General features: G+C 38.5%; 1 non-coding gene across 1 annotated transcript; it reads left to right on the top strand.

The window, feature by feature from the left end:
• Positions 1 to 9610: 9610 nt before the first annotated feature.
• On the top strand, positions 9611 to 9718 carry LOC112799376 (small nucleolar RNA R71). Its single transcript, XR_003200956.1, has one exon. It is a non-coding gene; the product is annotated as a small nucleolar RNA R71 (small nucleolar RNA).
• Positions 9719 to 19186: the final 9468 nt, after the last annotated feature.

Consider the following 19186-nt stretch of genomic DNA (forward strand, 5'->3'; position numbering starts at 1 on the left):
AGTCTACTGAACGTCTTATCTCAATAACGAGCGAAAGACTAAATATCAAATTTAAACTAACCGATGCTTTTGTTGAAAAGGGTAATCTTAGGATTCCCACTAATTTCATCATAGCAAAGGATATCAAAAATGACGTAGTTTTGGGGACACCTTTCATAATCCTTTTGTTTCCATACCTGGCAGATTTTCCTGGACTTACCTCTTTCGTGGAAGGACAGGTAACTTTCTTTGAGTTCCTAGACTCGCCAAAGCAGAAATCTCTAAACCTAACTGAATCCAAAACCAAACAGATCTGCTTTTTGAAAGAAGAAATCTCTTTCAAAACCCTTGAATCACAACTTTCTCAACCAAGGATTCAAGATAAGATAAAAAATCTTTCAAATCAAATTGAAAAGTCTATTTGTTCTGATTTGCCTCATGCCTTCTGGAATAGGAAAGAACATATTGTTGATCTTTCCTATGAAAAAGATTTCAAGGAATCAAAAATCCCTACAAAAGCCCGCCCCATTCAAATGAATGAGCAGCTTTTGCAGCATTGTCAAAAGGAAATTAAAGATCTTTTGGATAAAGGATTAATTCGTCCTAGCAAGAGTCCTTGGTCCTGCTCCGCTTTTTATGTTAATAAGCAAGCTGAGATAGAACGAGGAATCCCCAGACTTGTCATCAATTACAAACCTTTGAACCAAGCTTTACAATGGATTCGTTATCCTATCCCAAACAAAAAGGATTTTCTCAATAGGTTAAACTCAGCAAATATTTTTTCAAAATTTGATATGAAATCCAGTTTTTGGCAGATCCAAATAACAGAATCAAACCGATATAAAACAGCATTTACAGTTTCATTCGGTCAATATGAATAGAATGTAATGCCTTTTGGTCAGAAAAATGCCCCTTCTGAATTTCAAAAGATCATGAACGACATTTTCAATCCATACTCAAACTTTACAATCGTTTATATTGATGATGTCTTAATCTTTTCCCAAAATTTGGATGAACATTTCAAGAATGTTAAAACTTTTTTGTACATCATAAAAAAACGGACTTGCTATCTCTAAATAAAAAAAATTGTTCTTTTCCAGATAAAAATCCGTTTTCTTGGTCATATGATTTTCCAAGGAACAATAACTCCAATTGAAAGATCAAATTTGTTTGCAAAAAAGTTTTCAAATTATATCCTAGATAAACCTCAGCTCTAGAGGTTCCTAGGATGTCTCAATTATGTCTCGGATTTTATCCCAAATCTTAATAATCTCATTAAGCCTCTCCATCATAGGCTTAAGAAAAATCCTCCACCATGGACAGACAATCTTCCTTGCCTTTATCTGCCCGTCCCTCATGCATTCAAGATAGTGGAAACAGATGCATCTGATTTAGGATATGGGGGTATCCTAAAACAAATATTGCATGATAAAGAATGTATCATTGCATTTACATCCAAACATTAGAATAGTACTCAACAAAACTATTCCACAATCAAAAAGGAAATTTTAGCCATTGTTTTATGCATCACAAAATTTTAATCAAACCTACTCAATCAAAATTTTTTAGTCCGTGTTGATTGCAAATCGGCTAAAGAAGTTTTACAAAATGATGTTAAGAATCTTGCATCAAAACAAATTTTTGCCAGATGGCAAGCAATCTTAAGTGTCTTTGATTTTGATATTAAGCACATCAAGGGTAACTTAAACTCACTCCCTGACTTTCTCACACATGAATATTTGCAGGGAAACAAACAAGGACAACATGCCTAAAAAGGCAACTTTAGCCTCTGTAAGAGGTAGAGGCATTCACCTAGCCCTACCAGGGCCAACTAGAAAATCGGGGTCAAGCACCCTAACTGGGTTATCTACCCAACAACCTACCCCTATAATCCAAGAGCCAACTGAGTCATCTACTCAGATCACAAAAAGTATTGTTGAGTCATCTACTCAACCCTCAAGTAGCCAAACAGCCAAACAAACAAAGGCAGATTATGCCCTACCAATCCAAACCTTGTTGGCCTTACAAGATGCAGGCCTTTCCAAACTCCATAAAAAAATCCTGGGCTGACATATCTGACAGCTCAGATGAGGATGAAATAGACCTAACCAAGCTTATATCACAAATGGCAGCTCAAAAAACCATTTGTAATGACCCAAAAGGTAAAACAATTACCTAAGCAAAACTACCCCAATCAATCCAAACCCATCCCCTAAACACCCAACCAAAACAGCAATCCACATACGTTTCAAAAAACAAGTTCTCATATGTCCTCTTAATGGAACCCGTATTCTGGGAAACATCACCTTTCAAGGCAATCCCTAAAATCTTTCCACCAGGATTCTATTTTTGACCAACTGCCATAAACAAGACCAGACAATTTTATGAATTCATACTCGCAGACTCAGATTCGGTCTCAAACAATACTAAAGGTACTTACCCCTACCTAATTTGGAAAAAACCCAAACAATACTAAGAAAATTTCCAACTTTTTGACCCAATAGGATATTCTTATTGGTATTATGTGGATGCCTGGCCAAGAGTATTTTGGTTACAAAATAATCAGATAGACATTCCTGGCTCATCTACTTCAAGAAAAATACTACTTATCTCTTCCCAAATTGGTTTACCCAATAGTGGGATTACTTTGGCCCTTTACCAGAGATCCTGCCCCTACCTGCCGATGAGGGGTTCAAAATTTTCATCAAAAAATTTGATCAGCAGGAAACAAGCATTCCCGCAGATCTTCAATTTTTCTCTGCCTTCTCACTGGCCTGGGTATTCTCTTGGCAGTACAGATATGGCAAACAAGAACACCCGAAGGCACCATCAATGCTTTAAAGAAATGCCTATGTCAAATGGTGGTCTCAGTTCGATGCAACCATGGCTCATCTGGACAAAGTTCGAAAATGGTTCAACGAACACCCCAAGTTCACCAAACCATTTGGCCATGAAGAGTCAATATTCCTCAACCAGAAAGCCCAAATTGCTGTAGCCTTCGCAGGAGCCCAATCCAAGGAAACCTTAGCAAAACTCCTCCAACAAATCATGCAGATGATTGAAGAAGATAAAGCATAGAAAGAAGATCCTACTTCATCAGCAGAGTCCTCAAGTGATTATAATCAAAACGAAGATGATTGCTTTGGGATCAACTTAGGGGAGGATTAGATTCTAATCTCAAAATTTATGAAAATCAAAATTGTATCCACTTGTACTGTAGAAATAGTACTGGTTAACATAACCTGTACTGTAGAAATAGTAAAATATCCAATTATAAAAGGAGGCCTCGTTCCCATTAGGAGGCACCCTTCAGTTTTACAAACATAGAGAGAAGTTAGTGAGAGAAGCTCTCTCTCTCTCTCTCTTTATATATATATATATATATATATATATATATATATATATATATATATATATATATATATATATATATATGAGGTTCATGGATCTGAAATTATGTTTACTGTTCATGTTTTCAATCTTTGTACATATCAAACAAAACTATTCTTTAAATCTGGAAGTACGGGTTGTTTAATCTTATCACTTAAAGGGACTGTAGCAGTAAGACCCTTGTTGTGGGACAGTAAGGCTAATTTGACGATGTTCTTGAAGATGATAAGATCCAAATGTAAGATTTCCTGGTGGCTATGGATTTAAAGATTGTTGGAAAAAAAAGAGTTATAACCCTTAGAATAAAAAATTTGAGTGATAGTTTAATGATAATATAAATGTTCTGTCTGAACCAAAGGAGGGCAATGATATCAGATTCTTTTTAAATATGTCTAATCTCTTCCGTTCACTCTCTAGACGTCTTTTCATTAGGGGATCTTCTCCGTCTTCTTCCTCCACCTCTTTACCCCATTCTTCTTCCAATCATCTCGAAATAAACCATCCGCGCGCACGTAGCATGCGCGCGTACGCGCGGATTTCCTTCCTTCACCACATTTCTTTTCTTCTCCTCTTTCTATTTCTTTCCTTCTCCTTTCTTCTTCCCCCCTCCTACCCCTCATCCAACACTTTCAAACACCATCGATAACCATTTATTTTAGTTAGTTATTAGTTAGTTAGTTAGTTAATTAGTTAGTTAGTGGTGCGCGAAATTGTGAACAATACTTTTCACAACTCTCATAATCCCCGGTCATGAACCCCAAAAACTTGGTGTTCAATACCATGGCATTACACAATTTCGCACAACTAACCAGCAAGTGCACTGGGTCGTCCAAGTAATAAACCTTACGCGAGTAAGGGTCGATCCCACGGAGATTGTTAGTATGAAGCAAGCTATGGTCTTCTTGTAAATCTTAGTCAGGCAAACTCAAATGGATATGGTGATGAACGAAAATAAACATAAAGGTAAAGATAGAGATACTTATGTAATTCATTGGTAGGAACTTCAGATAAGCGCATGGAGATGCCTTCCCTTCCGTCTCTCTGCTTTCCTACTGTCTTCATCCAATCCTTCTTCTTCCTTTCCATGGCAAGCTTATGTAGGGTTTCACCGTTGTCAATGGCTACCTCCCATCCTCTCAGTGAAAACGATTGCATATGCTCTGTCACAGCACGCGGAATTCAGCTGTCGGTTCTCGGTCAGGCCGGAATAGAATCCATCGATTCTTTTGCGTCTGTCACTAACGCCCCGCCTGCTAGGAGTTTGAAGCACGTCACAGTCATTCAATCATTGAATCCTACTCAGAATACCACAGACAAGGTTAGACCTTCCGGATTCTCTTGAATGCGGCCATCAGTTCTTGCCTATACCACGAAGACTCTGATCTCACGGAATGGTTGGCTCGTTTGTCAGACGAGCACTCGGTTGTCAGGCGATCAACCATGCATCGTGCAATAAGGAATCCAAGAGATATTCACCCAATCGAAGGTAGAACGGAGGTGGTTGTCAGTCACACGTTCATAAGTGAGAATGATGATGAGTGTCACGGATCATCACATTCATCAAGTTGAAGAACAAGTGATATCTTAGAACAAGAACAAGCGGAATTGAATGGAAGAACAATAGTAATTGCATTAATACTCGAGGTACAGCAGAGCTCCACACCTTAATCTATGGTGTGTAGAAACTCCACCGTTGAAAATACATAAGAACAAGGTCTAGGCATAGCCGAATGGCCAGCCTCCCAAAGAGGGTTCAATCATAAAAACATGATCAAAAGATTCAGAGATCGAAAGACCTCCTCCAAAGATTCAAATACAATAGTAAAAGGTCCTACTTATAGAAAACTAGTAGCCTAGGGTGTACAGAGATGAGTAAATGACATAAAAATCCACTTCCGGGCCCACTTGGTGTGTGCTTGGGCTGAGCAATGAAGCATTTTCGTGCAGAGACTTCTCTTGGAGTTAAACGCCAGCTTTTATGCCAGTTTGGGCGTTTAACTCCCATTTTGGTGCCAGTTCCAGCGTTTAACGCTGGGATTTCTGAGGGTGACTTTGAACGCCGGTTTGGGCCATCAAATCTTGGGCAAAGTATGGACTATCATATATTGCTGGAAAGCCCAGGATGTCTACTTTCCAACGCCGTTGAGAGCGCGCCAATTGGGCTTCTGTAGCTCCAGAAAATCCACTTCGAGTGCAGGGAGGTCAGAATCCAACAGCATCTGCAGTCCTTTTCAGCCTCTGAATCAGATTTTTGCTCAGGTCCCTCAATTTCAGCCAGAAAATACCTGAAATCACAGAAAAACACACAAACTCATAGTAAAGTCCAGAAAAGTGAATTTTAACTAAAAACTAATAAAAATATACTAAAAACTAACTAGATCATACCAAAAACATACTAAAAACAATGCCAAAAAACATACAAATTATCCGCTCATCACAACACCAAACTTAAATTGTTGCTTGTCCTCAAGCAATTGAAAATCAAATAAGATAAAAAGAAGAGAATATGCAATGAATTCCAAAAACATCTATGAAGATCAGTATTAATTAGATGAGCGGGGCTTTTAGCTTTTTGCCTCTGAATAGTTTTGGCATCTCACTCTATCCTTTGAAATTCAGAATGATTGGGTTCTTTAGGAACTTAGAATCCAGATAGTGTTATTGATTCTCCTAGTAGAGTATGATGATTCTTGAACATAGCTACTTTTTGAGTCTTGGCTGTGGCCCAAAGCACTCTGTCTTCCAGTATTACCACCGGATACATACATGCCACAGACACATAATTGGGTGAACCTTTCCAGATTGTGACTCAGCTTTGCTAGAGTCCCCAATTAGAGGTGTCCAGGGTTCTTAAGCACACTCTTATTTGCCTTGGATCACAACTCTTATTTCTCTCCTTTTTTTTTTCGTTTTTCCTTTTTTTTTCTCTTTTTTTTTCGAAAATTTTTTTTCATAGCTTTTTCTTGCTTCAAGAATCATTTTTATGATTTTTCAGATCCTCAGTAACATGTCTCCTTTTTCATCATTCTTTCAAGAGCCAACATTCATGAACCACAAATTCAAGATACATATGCACTGTTTAAGCATACATTCAGAGAACAAAAGTATTGCCACCACATCAAAATAATTAAACTGTTATAAAATTCAAAATTCATGCAATTCTTTTCTTTTTCAATTAAGCACGTTTTTATTTAAGAGAGGTGATGGATTCATAGGACATTCATAACTTTAAGGCATAGACACTAAGACACTAATGATCACAAGACACAAACATAGATAAACATAAGCACTAAAATTCAAAAAACAGAAGAATAAAGAACAAGGAAATCAAAGAACGGGTCCACCTTAGTGATGGCGGCTCTTTCTTCCTCTTGAAGATCCTATGGAGTGCTTGAGCTCCTCAATGTCTCTTCCTTGTCTTTGTTGCTCCTCCCTCATGATTCTTTGATCTTCTCTAATTTCATGGAGGATGATGGAGTGTTCTTGATGCTCCACCCTTAGTTGTCCCATATTGGAACTCAATTCTCCTAGGGAGGTATTTAGTTGCTCCCAATAGTTTTGTGGAGGAAGGTGCATCCCTTGAGATGAATCTTTCCATCTCCCATGACTCGGAGGCGGAAGCTTTTGCCTTCCCTTTCCTCTTTCTAGAGGTTTCTCCGGCCTTGGATGCCATAAATGGTTATGGAAAAACAAAAAGCAATGCTTTTACCACACCAAACTTAAAATGTTTGCTCATCCTCGAGCAAAAGAAGAAAGAAGAGAGTAGAAGAAGGAGAAATGAGGAGAAAGGGAATGGCTTTTGTTTTCGGCCAAAAAGGGGAGAAGTGGTGTGTATGTTGTGTGAAAATGAAGGAGTGAAGGAGGGTATATATAGGAGAGGGGGATGGGAGGGTTCGGCCATTTGAGGGTGGGTTTGGGTGGGAAAGTGGTTTGAATTTGAATGGTGAGGTAGGTGGGATTTTATGAAGGATGGATGTGAGTGGTGAAGGGAAAGATGGGGTTTGATAGGTGAAGGGTTTTTAGGAAGAGGTGTGGAGGTGATTGGTGAATGGGTGAAGAAGAGAGAGAGAGTGGTAGGGTAGGTGGGGATCCTGTGGGGTCCACAGATCCTGAGGTGTCAAGGAAAAGTCATCCCTGCACCAAATGGCAAACAAAATCACGTTTTTGGCCATTTCTGGCGTTAAACGCCGGGCTGGTGCCCATTTCTGGCGTTTAACGCCAGCTTCTTGCCCCTTTCTGGCGTTTAACGCCAGTCTGGTGCCCCTTTCTGGCGTTAAACGCCCAGAATGGTGCCAGACTGGGCGTTAAACACCCAACAGCTAACCTCACTGGCGTTTAAACGCCAGTAGGTGCGTCCTCCAGGGTGTGCTGTTTTTCTTCCTGTTTTTCATTCTGTTTTTGCTTTTTTCATTGATTTTGTGACTTCTCATGATCATCAACCTACAAAAAAAGAGAAAATAACAAAATAAAATAGATAAAATATAACATTGGGTTGCCTCCCAACAAGCGCTTCTTTAATGTCAGTAGCTTGACAGAGGACTCTCATGGAGCCTCACAGATACTCAGAGCCATGTTGGAACCTCCCAACACCAAACTTAGAGTTTGAATGTGGGGGTTCAACACCAAACTTAGAGTTTGGTTGTGGCCTCCCAACACCAAACTTAGAGTTTGACTGTGGGGGCTCTGTTTGGCTCTGTTTTGAGAGAAGCTCTTCATGCTTCCTCTCCATGATGACAGAGGGGTATCCTTGGGCCTTAAACACCAAGGATTCTTCATTCATTTGAATGATCAACTCTCCTCTATCAACATCAATCACAGCCTTTGCTGTGGCTAGGAAGGGTCTTCCAAGGATGATGGATTCATCCATGCACTTTCCAGTCTCTAGGACTATGAAATCAGTAGGGATGTAATGGTCTTCAACTTTAACCAGAACATCCTCTACAAGTCCATGGGCTTGTTTTCTTGAATTGTCTGCCATCTCTAGTGAGATTTTTGCAGCTTGCACCTCAGAGATCCCTAACTTCTCCATTACAGAGAGAGGCATGAGGTTTACACTTGACCCTAAGTCACACAAGGCCTTCTTGAAGGTCATGGTGCCTATGGTGCAAGGTATTGAAAACTTCCCAGGATCCTGTCTCTTTTGAGGAAGTTTCTGCCTAGACAAGTTATCCAGTTCCTTGGTGAGCAAAGGGGGTTCATCCTCCCAAGTCTCATTTCCAAATAACTTGTCATTCAGCTTCATGATTGCTCCAAGGTATTTAGCAACTTGCTCTTCAGTGACATACTCATCCTCTTCAGAGGAAGAATACTCATCAGAGCTCATGAATGGCAGAAGTAAGTCCAATGGAATCTCTATGGTCTCATTTTGAGCCTCAGATTCCCATGGTTCCTCATTGGGGAACTCATTGGAGGTCAGTGGACGTCCAGTGAGGCCTTCCTCAGTGGTGTTCACTGCCTCTTCTCCTTCCCAACATTCGGCCATGTTGATGGCCTTGCACTCTCCTTTTGGATTTTCTTCTGTATTGCTTGGGAGAGTACTAGGTGGGAGTTCAGTAATTTTCTTGCTCAGCTGACCCACTTGTCCTTCCAAATTTCTAATGGAGGACCTTGTTTCAGTCATGAAACTTTGAGTGGTTTTGATTAGATCAGAGACCATGGTTGCTAAGTCAAAGGTATTCTGCTTAGAACTCTCTGTCTGTTGCTGAGAAGATGATGGAAAAGGCTTGCTATTGCTAAACCTGTTTCTTCCACCATTATTGTTATTGAAACCTTGTTGAGGTCTCTGTTGATCCTTCCATGAGAGATTTGGATGATTTCTCCATGAAGGATTATAGGTGTTTCCATAGGGTTCTCCCATGTAATTCACCTCTTCCATTGAAGGGTTCTCAGGATCATAAGCTTCTTCCTCAGATGAAGCTTCCTTAGTACTGCTTGGTGCATTTTGCATTCCAGACAGACTTTGAGAAATCAAATTGACTTGTTGAGTCAATATTTTATTCTGAGCCAATATGGCATTCAGAGTGTCAATCTCAAGAACTCCTTTCTTCTGACTAGTCCCATTGTTCACAGGATTTCTTTCAGAAGTGTACATGAATTGGTTATTTGCAACCATTTCAATCAGTTCTTGAGCTTCAGTAGGCGTCTTCTTCAGATGAAGAGATCCTCCTGCAGAGCTATCCAAAGACATCTTGGATAGTTCAGAGAGACCATCATAGAAAATACCTATGATGCTCCATTCAGAAAGCATATCAGAAGGACACTTTCTGATTAATTGTTTGTATCTTTCCCAAGCTTCATAGAGGGATTCTCCTTCCTTCTGTCTGAAGGTTTGGACTTCCACTCTAAGCTTACTCAATTTTTGAGGTGGAAAGAACTTTGCCAAGAAGGCATTGACTAGCTTTTCCCAAGAGTCCAGGCTTTCTTTAGGTTGAGAGTCCAACCATGTTCTAGCTCTGTCTCTTACAGCAAAAGGGAATAGCATAAGTCTGTAGACCTCAGGGTCAACCCCATTAGTCTTGACAGTGTCACAGATTTGCAAGAACTCAGCTAAAAACTGATGAGGATCTTCCAGTGGAAGTCCATGGAACTTGCAATTCTGTTGCATTAGAGAAACTAATTGAGGCTTAAGCTCAAAGTTGTTTGCTCCAATGGCAGGGATAGAGATGCTTCTCCCGTAAAAGTCGGGAGTAGGTGCAGTAAAGTCACCCAGCACCTTCCTTCCATTGTTGGCATTGTTGTTTTCGGCTGCCATGTGTTCTTCTCCTTTGAAGAATTCGGTCAGGTCCTCTAAAGAGAGTTGTGCTTTGGCTTCTCTCAGCTTTCTCTTCAAGGTCCTTTCAGGTTCAGGATCAGCCTCAACAAGAATGCCTTTGTCTTTGCTCCTGCTCATATGAGAGAGAAGAGAACAAGAAATGTGGAATCCTCTATGTCACAGTATAGAGATTCCTTGAAGTGTCAGAGGAAAAGAAGAGTAGAAGACAGAAGTAGAAAATTCGAACTTATCAAAGGAGATGGAGTTCGAATTTTGCATTAAGGAATAGTGTTAGTCCATAAATAGAAGGATGTGAGAAGAAGGGAAGTGATTTTCGAAAATTAAGTGAAAAATTTTGAAAACATTTTGAAAAACATCACTTTGATTTTCGAAAATAAAAGTGGAAAAGAAATCAAGTGATTTTTGAAAAAGATTTTGAAATTAGAAATAAAAAAGATTTGATTGAAAACTATTTTGAAAAAGATGTGGTTAAGAAGATATGATTGATTTAAAAAATGTGATTGAGAAGATATGATTTGAGACACATTTTAAAAAGATTTGATTTTGAAAAATTAAAAACTTGACTAACAAGAAAAGATATGATTCAAACATTAAACCTTTCTCAACAGAAAAGGCAACATACTTGAAATGTTGAATCAAATCATTAATTGATAGTAAGTATCTTTGAAAATGGAAAGAAATTGATTTTAAAAAAGATTTGATTGAAAAATTGATTTGAAAAAGGTTTGATTGTGAAAAGATTTTGAAAACTTAAAAAAAATTTGATTTGAAAACAAAATCTTCCCTTTTAGCCATCCTGGCGTTAAACGCCCAGAATGGTGCACATTCTGGCGTTTAACGCCCAAAATGCTACCCTTTTGGGCGTTAAACGCCCAACCAGGTACCCTGGCTGGCGTTTAAACGCCAGTCTGTCCTTCTTCACTGGGCGTTTTGAACGCCCAGCTTTTTCTGTGCAATTCCTCTACTGTATGTTCTGAATCTTCAATTCTCTGTATTATTAACTTGAAAAGACACAAATTAAAAATATTTTTGGATTTTTAATAATAAGGATAAATCAAAATGCAATAAGAATCAAATAACAATGCATGCAAGACACCAAACTTAGCAGTTTGTATACTACTGACACTAACAAAATGAAAATGCATATGAGACACACAAAACACTCAAGTCAATAGAATTCAAAGATCAGAGTACGAAAATCATCAAGAATTACTTGAAGATCCTTTAAGACACATGCATGAATGCAATAAGAACAGAAACATGCAATTGACACTAAACTTAACATGAGACACTAGACTCAAACAAGAAATATTTGGATTTTATGATTTTTTTATTTTTTTTTTGTGTTTTTCGAAAATTAAAAGGAAGAAGATATCAAAATTCTTAATGAGAATTCCAGGAATCAGTGCAATGCTAGTCTAAGACTCCGGTCCAGGAATTAGACATGGCTTCACAGCCAGCCAAGCTTTCAAAGAAAGCTTCGGTCCAAAACACTAGACATGGCCAATGGCCAGCCAAACCTTAGCAGATCACTGCTCCAAAAGCAAGATTGATAAAGATCAACAAGCTCTTGTGATGATAAGTTGAAACCTCGGTCCAATGAGATTAGACATGGCTTCTCAGCCAGCCAGACTTCAACAAATCATCATGAAACTCTAGAATTCATCTTCAAGAATTTCGAAAAAAATGAATACCTAATCTAAGCAACAAGATGAACCGTCAGTTGTCCAAACTGAACAATCCTTGGCACTGATGTTACCAAAAGCTTGCTCAAAACTTGAACAATCCCCGGCAACGGCGCCAAAAACTTGGTGCGCGAAATTGTGAACAATACTTTTCACAACTCTCATAATCCCCGGTCATGAACCCCAAAAACTTGGTGTTCAATACCATGGCATTACACAATTTCGCACAACTAACCAGCAAGTGCACTGGGTCGTCCAAGTAATAAACCTTACGCGAGTAAGGGTCGATCCCACGGAGATTGTTAGTATGAAGCAAGCTATGGTCTTCTTGTAAATCTTAGTCAGGCAAACTCAAATGGATATGGTGATGAACGAAAATAAACATAAAGGTAAAGATAGAGATACTTATGTAATTCATTGGTAGGAACTTCAGATAAGTGCATGGAGATGCCTTCCCTTCCGTCTCTCTGCTTTCCTACTGTCTTCATCCAATCCTTCTTCTTCCTTTCCATGGCAAGCTTATGTAGGGTTTCACCGTTGTCAATGGCTACCTCCCATCCTCTCAGTGAAAACGATTGCATATGCTCTGTCACAGCACGCGGAATTCAGCTGTCGGTTCTCGGTCAGGCCGGAATAGAATCCATCGATTCTTTTGCGTCTGTCACTAACGCCCCGCCTGCTAGGAGTTTGAAGCACGTCACAGTCATTCAATCATTGAATCCTACTCAGAATACCACAGACAAGGTTAGACCTTCCGGATTCTCTTGAATGCCGCCATCAGTTCTTGCCTATACCACGAAGACTCTGATCTCACGGAATGGTTGGCTCGTTTGTCAGACGAGCACTCGGTTGTCAGGCGATCAACCATGCATCGTGCAATCAGGAATCCAAGAGATATTCACCCAATCGAAGGTAGAACGGAGGTGGTTGTCAGTCACACGTTCATAAGTGAGAATGATGATGAGTGTCACGGATCATCACATTCATCAAGTTGAAGAACAAGTGATATCTTAGAACAAGAACAAGCGGAATTGAATGGAAGAACAATAGTAATTGCATTAATACTCGAGGTACAGCAGAGCTCCACACCTTAATCTATGGTGTGTAGAAACTCCACCGTTGAAAATACATAAGAACAAGGTCTAGGCATGGCCGAATGGCCAGCCTCCCAAAGAGGGTTCAATCATAAAAACATGATCAAAAGATTCAGAGATCGAAAGACCTCCTCCAAAGATTCAAATACAATAGTAAAAGGTCCTACTTATAGAAAACTAGTAGCCTAGGGTGTACAGAGATGAGTAAATGACATAAAAATCCACTTCCGGGCCCACTTGGTGTGTGCTTGGGCTGAGCAATGAAGCATTTTCGTGCAGAGACTTCTCTTGGAGTTAAACGCCAGCTTTTATGCCAGTTTGGGCGTTTAACTCCCATTTTGGTGCCAGTTCCAGCGTTTAACGCTGGGATTTCTGAGGGTGACTTTGAACGCCGGTTTGGGCCATCAAATCTTGGGCAAAGTATGGACTATCATATATTGCTGGAAAGCCCAGGATGTCTACTTTCCAACGCCGTTGAGAGCGCGCCAATTGGGCTTCTGTAGCTCCAGAAAATCCACTTCGAGTGCAGGGAGGTCAGAATCCAACAGCATCTGCAGTCCTTTTCAGCCTCTGAATCAGATTTTTGCTCAGGTCCCTCAATTTCAGCCAGAAAATACCTGAAATCACAGAAAAACACACAAACTCATAGTAAAGACCAGAAAATTGAATTTTAACTAAAAACTAATAAAAATATACTAAAAACTAACTAGATCATACCAAAAACATACTAAAAACAATGCCAAAAAGCGTACAAATTATCCGCTCATCAGTTAGTTAGTTTTAGTTTAGTTTTCATTTAATTTTCTCTCTTTACATCATAAGTGTTGGATTATTGACTTTGTTTACTATACGTTACTGCCCCTTATTGCCTAAATGCTATTTCAGCATGAATATTTTTAGATAATCTTTGTTGGATTCTATGATTGAGGTTATATTTTGCTACTTGGTTTTGAGTTTTTCATGCTTACCTTTTGAAAAATACCAAGTGATGAGAATTGCCTTCGAGCTTATAACTCTTTTGAATTGCATGTTGTAGCTAGCCACCATGTGATTTGAACTCTCTCTTTGAGTGGGCAATTTCTTGATGGATGTTGTGTATTTACCTTAATGCAATGTATTTCATGATCATATGCATCCATATGTGTTTGACTTGAATGCTTTCATGCTTCTTTAATGCTTGTTTTACTTTACAAGTTCACTTAGACCATCTCAAGCATACTAGAATGAGTAAAGTGCATGCTTCTTTTGTGACATAGCTTTTATGCTAATGTGTGTTCTAAACTGCGCAATTTAGAATTCACACACTTATTTGTCATTAATGTCACATTAATTCACTCACCTCATTCTAGTGATTTACCTCATTCCAACAATGTATGCTTCCTTGCTTTTATATCTTCTAATCTTATGGTGTTAATTTCTATCTTTCATAATGGATGCACCACGAGCAAACAAGGAAGCGGATGAAAGAACATGCAGCAACCGGTTGACCTACCAGCTGAAGGTAGCAATCCGGAGAGTCGCCGTACCCCCTTACTCATCTTTGAGTGCACCAAGGACGGTGCAAACTTTTAAGTGTGGGGAGGTCGTCCGACCGATCAACGATTTTGGGTGACAAATTTCTAATCCCAATACTTTTGCATTTCATTCTAGGAAATTTCTAATCCCAACACTTTTGCATTTCATTCTAGGATTTTAGGATTTTTACTTGCATTTTCTTGTTTTTGCATATGTATACACAATAAGCTTAGTCAAAATAATGAAATTTTTCAAGATTTCTATCTATAGGACACTTCAATTGATTGAGTGAAAACTTTTCATTAAACTTGCTTGAATCACATATATATATTGTGGAACATGAATTTTTGAGCTAAGAACACAAGCAAGTGAGTTTTGAGCCTATTGATGTGGTTACATCTTATAACCACTTATTTTCCTTCTTGTGTGCATTATTCTCTTTCTATGATTGTAATCTTTGATTTGTTTGATTCTTTATGCCCATTATTTTGTGTATTCATGCATTTATATGATTGAGGCCATCATTTCATTTAGCTCACTTACCCAAATGGCCTTACCTTTTATTTTCCATTGTTAGCCAACTTTGAGCCTACGATTAACCCACTTTGTTCTTAATTTAGCACATTACAAGCCTAAAACGGAAAACAATAAATGTCCTTATTTGGATCTTTGATTAGCTTAGGCTAGTGTGTGTGAGCATCATTCAAGAGTGGAAAAACTTGGGACATTGGGTGAATAAAAGGGTGTATTTTGTATTTTGTTGAAAATATTGAGAATTGGGTACATACTCATATATTGATCAAATGTAAAACCTTATGCATTGATGTTCTTGTATATAGAAAGAAAAAAATGAGAAAAACAAAAGAAAAAGAAAAGAAAAAGAAAAAACAATATGGAAAAAAAATATAGAAAAAGAAAGAAAAAGAAGAAAAAGAAAAGTAATAAAAAGGGGACAAAATGCCCCAAAGTGAAGCTCGATAAAATCAATGCATAAGTGTTGTGAAATGAAAAGGGATGCATGAGTATGTGAAAAAGTGAGAAAACTGGGTAGTTAGAGTAGTACTTAATTGTATAGGATGTCATAAGTTAGGTGGGAAGTTTAAGCTTATCAAAGATTCAAATTTCAAGCTCACTTGACCAAATATGCATCCTACCTTGACCCTAGCCCCATTACAACCAAAGAAAAGACCTCATGATACTTGTATGCATGCATGAAATATTTGTTTATTGTTAGAAGAAAAACAAATCTTAGAAAGCATAATTAGGAGAGAATTGAGAGAATCAACCCTAAACACTTGAGTGAATAGAGCGCAAACACATCCGGTGAGGGTTTGATGCTCAATTACATGTTTCTACCTATGATCATCTCTTCTCATGCAAGTTTGTAAAAATATTTAATAACTCAATTCAATTGTGGATTAGACTTGCTAGTCCTTAGCCCTTGTGCATATACGCTTCTTGGGAATTGATTTATTTTGACCAAGCAATTACATTCATGTAGATAGTTGCATATAGGTAGATTGCATTTAGATAGTTTCCATTTGAATAAACACCATACCCTTTACTTCATTCTTGGTTTAAGCATGAGGACATGCTTGGTTTAAGTGTGGGGAGGTTGATAAACCCCGTTTTGACGGTTTATCTTGTATTGATTTTAAGAGATTTTAATACCTTTTACCCACATTTATCCATTGAAATAGCATGGTTTTGTAACTTCTCCTTTAATTGTGCTTAAGAGTGAAAACACGCTTTTTAGGACTTAAAGTAGCTAAATTCAATTCACCTTTGATTCCACTAGATGCCTTGATATGTTTGTTAGTAATTTCAGAATGAAAAGGCTAGGAATGGATCAAAGGAGTGAAGAGGAAAGCATGCAAAGTGGAGAAATCATGAAAAGTCAAAGAAGTTGAACTCGCCCATGGACGCACGCGCGCACCTGCAAATCACCCCATGGACGCGTACGCGTGTTGTGCGCGTACGCGTCGGTGCTGGTTTATGATTGTTTAATGAAAACGTGCCCAGCGACTTCTGAAGGCTGTGGGGCCCAATCTCAACCAACTTTGGCGCCAGAAATGCTATTTAAAGCCAAGGATTGAAGAGCAAGGGGGACATTAGTTCATTTCCACTCATTAGGATTAGTTTAGAAGTAGTTTCTAGAGAGAGAAACTCTCTCTTCTCTCTAGAATTAGGATTAGGATTGGGTTTAGTTCTTAGATCTAGGTTTTAATTCATGTGCTCTTCTACTTCTACTTCTCAATTCTTTGTTGTTACATTCATCATTCTTCTACTCCTTTGTTGTAATTTCCTTTATGTTGTTCTTATACTTTGTTGTAGATCTACTATTGTTCCTTCCATTTTCTTTCAATTCAATAAGAGGTAATTCATAATAATTGTTCTTCTTTGCTTTTCTATTGTTGATCTCTTGCCTTTGTAGTTAGATCTCTCTTTAATTCTTGCAATTTATGTTGTTTACTTTTATTGCCTTTTATGTGTTAGTTGAAATGCCTCTTCTAGATATAGTATAGATTTTGTTCCTCTGTGCCTAGGTAGAGTAATTCGTTACACTTGAGTTATCTAATTCCTTTGTTGATTGGTAATTGGAGAGATTGCTAATTGGTTTGGAGTGCACTAAAGCTAGTCTTTCCTTGGGAGTTGGCTAGGACTTGTGGCTCAAGTCAATTCATCCACTTGACTTTCCTTTATTTAGTAAGGGTTAACTAAGTGGTAGCAATGAACAATTCTCATCACAATTGAGAAGGATAACTAGGATAGGACTTCTAGTTCTCACACCTTACCAAGAGCCTTTTATAGTTGTTAGTTTACTTTTCTTGCCATTTATAATTCTTGTCTAAAAATCCTAAAAACCCCAAATATAACTCACAATCAATAACAAGGCACTTTATTGTAATTCATAGGGAGAACGACCCGAGGTTTCAATACTTCGGTTTATAAATTTAGGGGTTTGTTTTAGTGACAAACAATCTTTTGTATGAAAGGGTTATTGTTGGTTTAGAAACTATACTTTACAACGAGATTTCATTAGTAAAATTCTAAACCGTCAAAAATCTAATCATCAAAATGGCGCCGTTGCCGGGGAATTGCAATGGTGTTGTGTTATTGGTTATTGTATATATGTGAATATTGTGAATATATTGCCTTTTGCTTTATTTGCTAGTTGTAGAATTTTGTTTCTCTTAATTTCTATTAGCTTTTGAATTTTACTTTCTCTTTTCATCATGAATTCTCATTTTGGCTATGAGTATGATTACAACTATGTTGTAGGAGATGTGAATTTCAATGACAACATGCATCAAGGATGGGACAACCAAAGGTGGGATGAGCCATATGCATATGATCAATCCTCATGGCAACAACCTCCACCAATGCACTATGAAGAAGAGCCATTCCATGATACATACCAATCAAATGGCTATGGTGAGTCTCCTTGTGACTTTCAAGAACCACCACCATATGCCTATGAATTATATCCTCAACATGATCATCAACTACACTCACAAGTCTCTTTTCACCAAATACCTCCATATGACTCTAATCCTTATCCACTACACCAACCACCTTTTGAACCATATGAGCCATATATGGAACCACAATTCCAAGATTACTACTCCCAAGAATCAACGCAATACACACCACCACCTTACCAAGAAGAACCACCTTCCTATAATAAACACTTTCTCCAAGACAATGAACCCTCTTATCCACTCCAATCCTCAATGGATGAAATCCTTAGCCTTATACTTCAAGGGCAAGGGGAAATGCAAAGGGAGACACTAGAATTTATGGCTACCTTGACCAAGGTAGTAAGCATTTTAGCCTCCCAATGCTTGAGCACTCAAAGCACTCCCATAGTCACATGGGGAGAATCAATTAAAGAGCATAGCATGAAGGAGAGATTGGAAACTCCGGTGGAAAATGAGGAATGCCACTTTGTATTAGAACAATTGAAGAATCCTATGACCATTGAAGAAAAGGAAGGAGTGGTTGAAGACTTAGGAGATGCGGAACCTCCATGGGAAGCTAAAATAAAAGAAAATCCCTCCAAGAAGAGTAAATTTGATGTTGAGGAGGAATGTGCACAGCCTCCGAGGCATATTCTATATGAAGACTTGGAGAGAATGAAGCAAGAATTGAGTTCCCTTAGTGATGAAGATCATGCATCCAATCTTCTTGGTGAAGAATCCTTTGAATTTGAAGAACCTTCTCCCAATGAATTTGAAAGTGATGTGGAGGTAGATTTCTCTCAACCCCCCATTTATGACTTGAGTGATGGAGAAGAGTTAGATGAAGTTGATGAACAAAGGATTGAGAATGAAGAAGTTTATGAAGAGGTGGAGATTGACGAGGAAGCAAACAAGGGAGTAGAGCTTGCAAGCACATTGGAGACACCTCTCCCCAAGCCACCACCATCCATTCTCTCATTCAAGTGGGTAAATTCCTTATACTTAAGCTTTGTTATTCCCCTTGAATATGGTTTGCTTGAGACAGATGGTCAACGTAGATATATTTGTGGCTTTAAGAGTAAAAAGGAGATGGTTAGTGGTTGGAAGCATCATTCTAGGTTCATTATGGTCACATGTCCAAAGCTTGATAGCAAAGGTTGGTGTATAACTAGAGTACATGGGTCTAGAAGGATGTTTGGTCACTTTGTTGAAAATTCACCTTGCTCACCACCCACATGGATTAATGATAATCAACTTGGAGATGGGTGTGAAGACAAAATATGGGATCCG

This window comes from Arachis hypogaea, chromosome 4 (assembly GCF_003086295.3).
Source record: "Arachis hypogaea cultivar Tifrunner chromosome 4, arahy.Tifrunner.gnm2.J5K5, whole genome shotgun sequence".
Classification (NCBI taxonomy): Eukaryota; Viridiplantae; Streptophyta; class Magnoliopsida; order Fabales; family Fabaceae; genus Arachis; species Arachis hypogaea.